At 40.4% G+C, this 11326-nt stretch overlaps 1 long non-coding RNA gene across 1 annotated transcript; it reads left to right on the plus strand.

The window, feature by feature from the left end:
* The first annotated feature begins 6669 nt into the window (after positions 1–6669).
* Positions 6670–10502, plus strand: LOC147261764 (uncharacterized). Its single transcript, XR_015116122.1, has 3 exons — positions 6670–7572; positions 9328–9388; positions 9469–10502. It is a non-coding gene; the product is annotated as an uncharacterized LOC147261764 (long non-coding RNA).
* Positions 10503–11326: the final 824 nt, after the last annotated feature.

An 11326-nucleotide genomic window follows, 5' to 3' on the forward strand; every position in this document is an offset into this window, starting at 1 on the left:
TCAACTTAACACTTTAATACTCAAAGTCTTTGACAAACTTTTTCCGAGTACAGCGTTTGTATTTTGTCAAGTTCAACATCTCTCGCTGAGTTACACAACCTTGTTTGAAAAAAATAATAGCTGTGATATTAATAGTCCTGGTGATTCAGTTTAATTAGGATGACGATGACGACGCAGGGACAAAGTCAAAGAAATGTAAGATCACACCTTTAAAGGCCAACAAAATCACCTCAGAAGTGCTTTTTAACATTAAAAAAAAAAAATTTGCTTCACTTTTTTAATGCAGTTTAATAACTTCTCAGCAAAATGATAGCTAAAATAGATCAGAGTAGATCATTCTGTTAGTGTACACAGACATCCTGCCTGAATTTAGGTTGTAATGTTTTAAACGTGCGTAATCAGTTGCATCATTTATAACGCAAAGGTTCACCGAGTGCATGGCTTGTAATAAAAATATTTTATGCAAGTATTTTGCAAAAATATGATATAACATAATGTATAAATTTGCACTGTATGAGGGCTAATTCTATCGAAGTGATGACATTTTATAAACCTTTTATTTTTCCTGCTTCATCAAAGTCAAAAATACCTTTTTTTTGTGTTCCTATAGATGAATATTTGGGCTGTGTACATTTTCGCCTTGTTCACTAACGATCTGATTTTAAGAGGCGGTCCTTTGAGGAGGATTTGTGACATCACAAACATTGGGAGCTGATTTATATCCAAAGCTTTTTTTTTTTTTTTTTTTTTTGGTAGGAGGGATTTCTGCAATAAACCTTTAAAAATGAAATATTAGTACATTGGTATAATCTGGCATTCAGGAGAAAGACGAGGGGTCATTTTGAAAGTTTTTTTTCCCCTGCAAAACCATGTCAGACACATATCGTAGTTATACAGTATTTTGGTAAGTCTTAGTGCATAAGTGGAGCTCTTTAAATGTCACATGTAACATAAAATACCATCACTTGGTCATTTTTTTTCTCAAAAAGCAACAGATTATGCTAATCACAGACTGGAGAGTTTGCTAAGAAAACTGCAGTAATTGTGACTGAAATATCTTTTGGCAGTCATGTTAGCGGCGACCCAGGACACTCCATCATAATCCCTGCCCTGCTTACAGTCTTAAAATGTCTCACTGGTGTATAATTCTCACCGCTTGCTGCCACCGCTGTGTCACGTCATGCTGACAGTGATACAGCGCATTTCTCAGCTCACACCTTCCCAGGTTGTTTTTTTTTTTGTGTGCCTCCCGTCATCAGGCTGTGTGTTGATGCTGGGGTGCTCAACAATGTGCGTAATGCCACTTAACGTCTTTTAGCGAGTCATGCAGAACACTTTAGCTTCTAGGAGCTGTAACGAGATCAGTTTAACGCAGCAACACGGCCCAGTTGACTGATATCAGTGCCGAGTCTCTTGTTGAAGCACCTGTTCAACCACTGTGAGCGCAGACCCTTTGTAAAAACCCATAACGCTGCATGTTGTCACCACATGTCTTTTTCACAGTAACATAATTCCTATAATAGGTGTCTGGTAACAATTGGCTTCTACTGTAAAATCGCTGCGCTGGGAGCAGAGTTTATTGTAAACAGTGAAATTCGCATTGATAGGTCAGTCTCAAGAAGCAAAACTGGGTAGTGCCGGCGTGGCGCCACGCTGCTCTTGTTATGTACTTTCTGTGTTTCACTTACTGTGAATTTCAGGAGGTGAAGAGGGAATTTTGTCACACTGTATGGTGCTTAAAAACAAGAGGTTAGGAAAACATAACCTATCTGTCTAGGGCGATATGGTGTGGAGGGGCCTGCTGCTTCTGCTAATTCCCAAAGCGGGAAAATCCAAACAAGCATAAAGAAAGTCTTGCCAGCGAGAGAAAATAACACATGTTGGCAGATCTGATTCTATAAGGCACTCAACAGGGTCAGACAGGAAAATATAATGTCTAATCAGATAATTGCATCCAGAATTTGACGGGTTTGTGTGTGTGTGTGTGTGTGTGTGTGTGTGTGGGCGGGGGGGGGGGGCAGTACGGGGGGGCAAGTCGTATATTTTGATGAGGGTCTGCAAAGCTTAATCAAATAGTGAGCATCCAGAATGCACCGTATTACCGCACATAATAGAGGGGAAGATATTCTACGCAAGTGGCCACATTTACTAATGCATTTAGAATATTTTGAATTTCTATTACTTTTCACAAAACGCACACGTATGTCTGCGGCGCCTTATACTGCCACTCTCAATGCTTCGCAGAAATACAACAAAACAAGTCACAACATGCAGAGTGAAAACATGAAAACCAAAAGGAGGATCAAAGTACAGAGAGAAAAAACAAAACAATGAGCTTCCTGAAGAGAGCAATTTTTGGGTTTTGGTACACATTTATTCATTTATTTATTCCCTGTTTTACCCTAAATTTCCCAAGTTCCTCAGCACATTTGCAGTTGTAGTGATTAAGGCTTGTTTGCGGTTAATGTTCCCAAAAGAGGCATCACAACCAGACTAAAGATCAGTTAATAGGGGACAACATGTACAACTAGGGACAAAAGTTGTTTTCTCGATCGTTAAAGTTCGTATTTTTTTTAAATTTTATGGTCATTAAGGTAAAATGTAAGGCTAAACGACACTAGCTAGTGCTGTCAATCATAAGTGCTGCATTGTCGTATCGCTTTACAAACCATCATAACGACAGAGAAAGTGAAGTAGTCAGCATTTATTAACATGGCAAGAGACGCATCATCAGTGGCACACACACCAGCAGTCCTGTTAAGAAGTCCACTCATGCATTTATTTGCATTGTGCTTCTTGATGAAGGAGGTGAGACGGTGAAGAGTTTTGAAGCATATTATTTGCTTCAGTTGTTTTGTAGGTTCGGTTTGGAGCTCGATGCTCGAACAAAACTATATTTAACTGAGTTTAATGGATTTAGCTTTTAATCATCCTATTTTCCAATTTTTTTTCCAATCTTAATGTTAAATTGAATGAATTCAAAAATTGCTCAGATGATTCCTCACTTTTTTAATAGAAGCTTAAAGCACTAAAGCCATAAAAATACAACAAAGGCTATCATCCAGTGTTTGCTTTGCTGCCTCTGACAGTGTTTCAGTGCTGTTTGTCTGACGGTTTCCAGAATTATGCAAAAAATCATTGGGCAGACTTTCCCCAAACTTGGTGGAGGGGTGTGGTTTGGGTCAGGGAAAATCTACTTCAATGTTAGGGCAGATCCATTTAAGACAGTGGAAAATGGCCTTTTTTAACTTTAGGTTTGCCTGAGGTTGACTTGGCAGACTACTGCACTCTTCACTTGATACAGATTCATGCAGTAATTGTTTTTGTTTTTTTGTTTTTTGCTGTTTATCAATCATGAATAAATCAGAAAGTCAAGTCAGTTTAGATTTTACACAGGTCAAAATCATAAATCACAGTTTAATTTTTGGTATGACCTCAAAAAAAAAAAAACCCAACAAGAAATGTTTTTTTTTTTTTTAAATCTTGTATCAGAAAGAAAAACATGCCAGAAACCTCTGGGAATCGTCACCGAGGAGGGATGCTGTGAGATCGGGGCGGCGTGTTGAACATTTGATGGAAAACAAAAGTCTGATACTTGAAGAATTATACAATGTATGTGATGGATGGATGCAATTTCTGGCGAGTATTAAATGAAGAGAATGTAAAGGGGGCTTTCATCTGCCGTGTCATTTGATCTGGCAGTAAGGAATCGCTCACAGCCTGAAAAGTTGCATCTCTGCAGAAACCTCTGGGCATCACCAAGGGGAGAGATTAACCCCGTCCTCTGCAGTTTGATGTGGTCAGGTGATGTATAGAGGCACAGTCGACTATGTAAAGCTCCACACATCACACTCATGCTAATCTTAACTTGTGCGCGAGACATGCGAGGATGGTATAAAAAGCATGCATTTGGCTAGGCTAGCTCTCGCTCTAACAGCTTCCAGCCAAGAATGATGTCACTTCTTGCCCTGCAGTGGAGTAATCAGTCTCCTGCATGCCTGAAGGGCCCCTTAGGACTTATCAGTCTTTGATAGTTGTCTCTATTGCAACTGATTCATTCTATAACACCACCTCAGGCCTTGTGTGAGCATATAACAAACATACTTAATCATTTCTGTCGTTAGAAGTGGAGAGAATCCACCACAAGCCTTCCCACTTAGGTCCTGGTTGCACAGCGTTAATATCAGTGCTACGCCTTGCAAGAGGTTTGATTACATGTATACACATGACAAAGGGAGACGGAACACGACAGAGAGCAATTCACACAAGCACGCAGCGACGCACACACTCAACACAGTGTGCCACTTCCTCATCTCCTGCTGCTCTGTCCTTAAACCTCTTCACCCTCCACGCAGGGAGTAGATACTGTGCTCTTTTCTCTTTGTCATGGTAATAACACTAAGCCTAACTGTCCCCCATTTTGCCTGTCAACTTGCATTTATTTTGTTTTCCTTTTTTCTTTTCTCTCTCCGGCATGTACTGTCAGGTTTCTTGGGGTACGTTTAAAGTCCCACCCTGGATCATTCACTGCTCCTGGAACCAATTATATTATCCGGCCGGCTCTTTCAATTCCTACAGAGGGAAGGACAGAAAGAAATCTAGATCTATTCTCTTCGCCCGCAGCATCACACCTTCACAAACCTATTGTTAAGATCCCACACAAGAGATTTTCATTCTTCACTCTGCTTTTTCCTTCCCCTCTCAAATTCTTCATTCTTTCCACGATGCTTCCCTGACAGTATGAATGAGGGTCTTGTTGTTTGCGACACTAGCACACTGCTGTGTGACACATTATCTGGTGTACCCCGCCGTTTCAGCGGGATGCTTGCCTCCCAGCCTAACCGTATTGTCTGAGCTTTCACCTCACCCCTGGCTATCTGCTGTGCTCTGGCTTAAGGCTTATCCTCAGGCCTCTGCAGAGCTGCTGGGCCAATGAACACTAACAACCTTTGTGCGCTGTGAAAACTTCTCTCCACAAGCGCCGTCACATTTACCTCCAGCTTCTACCGCTACTACGGATATGATCTGTCTATTTGTGCTGAAACCCCCCCCCAAAAAAACAAAAGTTGAGTTGTGTCATTGTTCAGCGTGAGTTTCTTGACGTGTAAACAATTCAAGATTCAAGATCTCTTGAACAATTCAGAACTGGTTGTTAAGGTGAGGGCATTGTGTTCTTGTTTTTGATGCCACATCTGGTGTTTTTGTTATACCGTGAAGAACATTTTGCTGTGTGGAAAATTACACACATGGATCCATCTCTTTATATGGTGAAAAGGGTTTAGTTAGCAATGGCACCTCTCTCTCTCACTCTCTCTCTCTCTCTCTCTCTCTCTGTTTCTAAAATTAGAGTCTTGCTTTGTTTACACTTTTTTATTTTCATTATTGAGCATTTAATATATATTTGATATTTCAAAACACAGCATTTGAGAAAAGACAGAATTTTGGAAAAAAAAAACAAGTGCACTGCATAAAAGAATTAAAAAAAACAACTTTTCACCAAACACACCAGATGCTAATCTGCACACTGCATGCTAATCTGGTGATTTAACATTACAGAACTTTCTCAGTGTTGCTGGAGTGTGGTCTAGTTTACATATTTTTAGTGTTAATGCTAATCATGGTTTTAGCATAATTTCAATGACATTTATATAAGCAGGTGGGAAGTTTGGTGGTGGCCCTTGAGAAGAAAACACAACAGCATTTCCATAACAGTTCACAAAACATAGCACAGAAAACACAAGCTTTTTTAAAGAGACTTTTCAAGAAAGGAATAATAATTGTCTGTAAAATTATGCGGAAATGGAAACGGGGACCGGTTCCGTCTCTGAGATGGTAACAGTGCCGATTCAGCATCTTTGTTAAAGGACGATGTGAACAGCTCATTTAAAATACGACCGCTGTAGAGTTCTGCATTGAACGGCTGTTGCCGCAAACTGGAATGCTGCATAAATTCATCCTGTGTCGGTGTCACGCTGGTGTTGCTTGGTTTGAAGAGATATTACAGAGTCTCTGAGTAAAAGTGACGGCGGTGACATTTCAGAAATACTCCTCGTCATATTCGGTGAAATGTTTTTTCTTTCTAATAAGTTGTCTGGATGTTTGCTCCTCTCGGGTCACTGTACAGCATTGTTGTGTAATCCTTAACAAAAATGCTCTGTGTAGCTTAAACAATAATCAGCCGAAACATTAAAACTACTTGTGTGTGTAAATGACTTTTGGAGACTATATTGTGATGCTGCTTTGGAGCTTTTCCTAATTATTTTTATGTTAATTCATATAAATGGGATTGAATTCATATTAATTACAGCTGAAACCCAGTATAGTCCACCGGTAACACAGACTACCGCCTTCACAATCACCCTTTGACACAGATTCAATAAAAATTAAAGATTATAATCCTCATGAAGGGGTGGGATTTATTGCGGGGCTCTTGTGTTGTCTCTTGTGACTCGATACCAAACCTGTCAGAGGTTTTAATGCTTTTACTGAGCCTTGTGTATCTGTAGGTCAACACACGTACTGCAACAGAAACAGTGGATGAGCTTGTAAATCCATCCGGCGATCTACTCATGCCTCCTTTCTAATCTACCTATGAAACTGTAGCAATGTTGATTTTCTTGCTGCCCACTAGATTTTCACCTCAGGGATGCTACGTACAACCGTGATTCCTCTTTCACATTTTTGACACTACTTAAAGGTGGAAACAATCCCCCTATAGAACAAGCCGTGATTTTTCAAAGGCATCCAGGTAGACATCACATAGTAAACTATTCTTTCATCTCCTCACTCGCTGCCATCGCAATCAGACGAGGCTTCGCCCATATAATCATTGCCTTTGATATGAATGCAGTTCCACTGAGAATCCTGTATCATCGCTCGTTTCTGACTTCTCTGACATTGGTTCGCTCTTATGAAAGAGAGGTTTTTTTACCCCCCCCCTAAATTCTCTCTGTCTCTCCTGCATGATTTTACACAGGTGTAAGATCCTGATTGAAATTCCAGCGCTACATTCAAAGTTGTCCTCAGTCTTGGTTGAAAAGTGGTCCCATGTAATTATCTTAATCGCAGCTTTAAAAGCAAGGGAGCTGTCAAATACTCTCATTCCGGATAATATTGCCTAGAAATTAGCTATTCGGACAAGTGAAATAATGTGTCAGGACTGTCACGAGCTGGGAAAAAAAGGCTTCTATTGTCCTGTGACACCTGTAGCTCCCTTGTTGTAGACAAGCTATAATTATACAGTCAAAGAAATATGTAAATGGGAAAATTCCAGCAAATTTAGCTGCTTTTGTATTATTTATGAATACATTATGGATTATTTATTATTGTTGTCCTTTTGTGTATTTCATGTCCTGAAATCGCCATAATGGCAGTGATTCATCGTTTCAATGATGACTTCTGATAAGCTGATGATGCGAGGTGAAGAGGGCTGGCGGTCTAGCAGCGTCGCACTATTGGCGAGATCATCGAAACAGCCAATAGTTATGAATCAGAAGTTGAAAAGCTTGTCGGTGTTGTCATGACACCCTCAGGCCCAGATGCTCTGACAGCATGGAGCAAAACACACTCCAGGTGATGCTTACATGTCCACAAACACACACACACACACACACACACACACACACACACACACACACACACACACACACACACACACACACACACACACACACACTTAGAGGGAACAGAGTCAGCAGGAGCTGCTCGTCGTCTGGGTCACTGACAGTTCATGATTCCCGATTGCCGGCCCTGCAGAGCCTGAGAGTCCACTGCTGATGGAGAGGAAGCAGATATAGACTACAGAACTCTGCAGGCGCGGTCTTATTTATATTCAGTGTATGGATTTACCCTGACTCATCATGGTGCAGGGAGAATTATAAGTACTGCTGCATATCGCTATCTATAAAAGAAAAGATTGTACTTAATGTTATAGCATCATGAACAACAAAGCAAATCGTTTACACATGATGGTTGGTTGTGAAGCAAAAAACCCTTGTGTTTGCATAATGACTTCACACATCGTTTAAAGTTGCAATATTCCCTTATTTTTGTTTCCAAACGTACCCTTAGAGAAATGGCAATCAGATGTCAGCACGGTTTCATACTTAAACAATCTATTCTTTAACAAAGCAAATGAGATCACCAGCTCCCATCAAAGCCTCGTCAGAACAAACTGATTATTCAATTGAGTTGCTTTCTGCCGCCTTGTTGGGATGAAACAATGCCGTCATCGCATGCTGTACAGAAAGAGAGAGATGTTTCATCCTACCAGAAAAAGCAACTCTTATGCTTGATGCCACAAGCCGCAGTATAGAAAACTCACAGCTGCCTGTGTTTAAGAGTCTATTAATTCCAGCCATGGCCGCTGAAAGATGAAACAGCTGGTCATAAACTATTCTGACAAACTTGTGTGAAGTGACAGCTGTAGTTAGACTGTCTTTGTGTCAGTAATTTTTATTTTATTTCATTTTTACTGTTATTGTTTGAGAGACATTTCCCCTCATTGTTGCTGCCAGGACCATCACATCATAAAGGGGACGGACAAGAGGGCATATTTCATTTCTTCACGCCGACTATATCTCAGGATCCCTCAAGCACTTTTTTCATTAGTTTAGTGAATCCTCTCTTTGCTCCCTCCAGCATGAAAATGAAACAAGAAAAGAAATCATGCATGAAAGAGGCAAGTTAGAGATTCTTGTTTGTCCAAGAATCATAAAATGCTGAGGTATTGATTTAATAATTTTACTAAACTAATCAAGCAAAAGGGAATTGATGTAGCACACAAGCTATTAGGGATGTATTTGAAGATTAGCCTTAAAGACGCTTCCCCTTCCTGCCTGTGAAGCCAGCACCTCTGGGGGGCAGTAGAGACATCAACACCTCCTTTCATCTTATCCTGGCTGCAGGAAAGGGGCAAGGTCAGAGGGGATTTGAGCTTGGCTCTCCACCACATGTTCCTTTGCTCGCCCACTTTTGCTTTAGGCACAGATTATCACCGAATACTGGCTACTGTTACAGTCTACCTTTGTGCAGCTCGCCAGATCCTGATTGGCATGTCAGGATTCTCTTTTTTCTGGATTTTCCTTTATTCACTTCACTGATCAAAAAATATACACAAGCATCAAGGAATTTAAGTCGGCTCTTAAAGGATTTCCAACCCAAATATACAAGCAACTAAGCAAAACTGGAAGCCATTTAGTAAAACGTCTCTTGTGTCAAGTTCATGTTTATTAATGTCTTTTTCTTTCGCAGCGCCAGTTGTGTACCTTTTCAGAAACTATTTTAGCATTCTCCTTGCTGTCATATGGGCACATTTTTTTGTTGCAGGATTTCCAGCTATGTGTTCATCCATTCAGCTGTGAGTGATGAAAGATGAATGCATCCCAAGGTGTGCTTCCAGTCTTTTCTAAATGGAACGTCCCTAACATAGCTTGCACTTGTTTCATCATTCTTTTTTTTTTTATTAAGGATTATACATCGTACGGTGGCCCTGAAGGACAAATTGCAACGACTTTTTCAAAAACAACAAGTCTCCTTTCCCCGTTGCTGAGATGATTTGCAGCTCATCCCTGTAACGACTGCGAGTGACGGAAGATGAATCATCCGAAAGTATGCTCGCACTCTTTTCTAATGACACGTCTCCAACCTGGCGAGCATTTATTTCAATTGATCAGTTGTATCATAAACACAATGAAGGCGCATGCGTGATTGTGTAAATGACTTGCCAGAGAAAAGAGGCTTCAGACAGAGCAGGTATGTCTGAAATAGAAATCTTCCAGTAAGTGAAAACAAATGATCCTGTTTCTGGAGACTGTGATTAAAACAGCCCCCGTATGGACATTAATAACTCCTACTGTAGAACGTCGCCGTGCTGTTCTTGAGGATGTTATTTTTCAGTGTAAACTTCTCTCTGGTAGAGCCATTGATGGATAACAGCTCACAAATATTCCTCACACATCTCCTCCCAGATACAAACTACTTCAAACTGTTGCTGCTTTTTGTATATCTCTCTCTCTCTATCCCTTTCTGTCTTTTGAGGCCTCGGGAAGAGTTTGCTCACAGTCCCAGTTTGGCGAGGTCGAAGTCATCCAGCAGTGGCCTCCGTCTGGCATTTTACCCAGAGTACATCCTGTGGGAGCGGGGAGCTTTGGAGCCGGTTGTGCGGCCACATCAAACAATGGCTTTTTGTTGTAAACAAAGCCAGGGCAGCTTGCCGGGGGCCCTCCCTCTCCCTCTCTCTCTTGCTCTCTCTCTCTCTCTCTCTCCTCACTCACAGCCCGGATCCAGTCTGCCTACCACAATTCTGGACTGTCAGACAAATGCTTGCCAATGTAGAACAAGTCTCTTTTCCTGTTTGTATTTGTACACAAAGACCATGAACCTGGCATTGCAACACACAAATTCAGATGAAACTAGTAAAGCAAGGTGAAAAGCAAAAACTGATTCGCCTGAAGAGAAAAAGTTAAATCACCTGAACTGTTGTTTGACTGCATGGCATGAAAGATTATGTCCCATTGTTTGCTTATTGGTGAATAAAACCTGGCTGCAGCTGCTTTGTCCTGAGGATAGAATGTTTCTATCAAAGAATTAGTGATATTTGCTCATTCACAAGGTGCAACTCTTGTCACGGGAGGACAAATCCAAAGGGTTCATATATGTTCTTGAAGGCGTACATTGTGTAAGCTGTCAAAAAGGTGACGCGAAACATTGGTAAGACATTTCTATATTTGATTTATTTTCCTCAGAAGTGAAAAGGCAAGCATTTTATGCCGGTAAAGACTAAATGAAAAAAAAAAAAAAAAGGTCGTCAAGGGCAATCAGACCTTCCAAGTCAAGTTCCTATAGGAGCGGTGAAATCTTGAATCTAAACTGTGTAACATATAGAAAGGTTGTCAAGTCTTCATTTTATGCCTGCTTTGCTGCTTTGACTGATTATTTTATGCTCTAAAAATCATGGCATAATACCTGATGCAGATTCTGCTGTCTGTCTTTGGATAATCCTCCAGGGGAAAACAGTATCTGCCAGAAAAAAAAGTCCCTTTCAGTGTCCTTGTAACTTTGTTTAAGATAAAATTAAAGTTTGTAGCTTATATCAACCTTCATTTATAATGTCAACAAAGACTGCATTAAAGGCTTTATGTGTTTTGCGGACAGAATTAAATTGTTACCTTCATTTACACCTGTAGTCTAAATGAAGCCTTCCAAAAGTGATAAACGATAATTGATTGTGGAATTTTAACTCTTAATACTTTTCTTATCAACCCTCCTTTACCTCAAGTCATAAATCATAAATATTGTGGGTCTTTTTTTTTCTCCATCTGATTTC

The sequence above is a fragment of the Aulostomus chinensis genome, chromosome 5 (assembly GCF_037954235.1).
Source record: "Aulostomus chinensis isolate RoL2024-O1b breed Wild chromosome 5, RoL_Achi_v1.0, whole genome shotgun sequence".
Taxonomy (NCBI): Eukaryota; Metazoa; Chordata; class Actinopteri; order Syngnathiformes; family Aulostomidae; genus Aulostomus; species Aulostomus chinensis.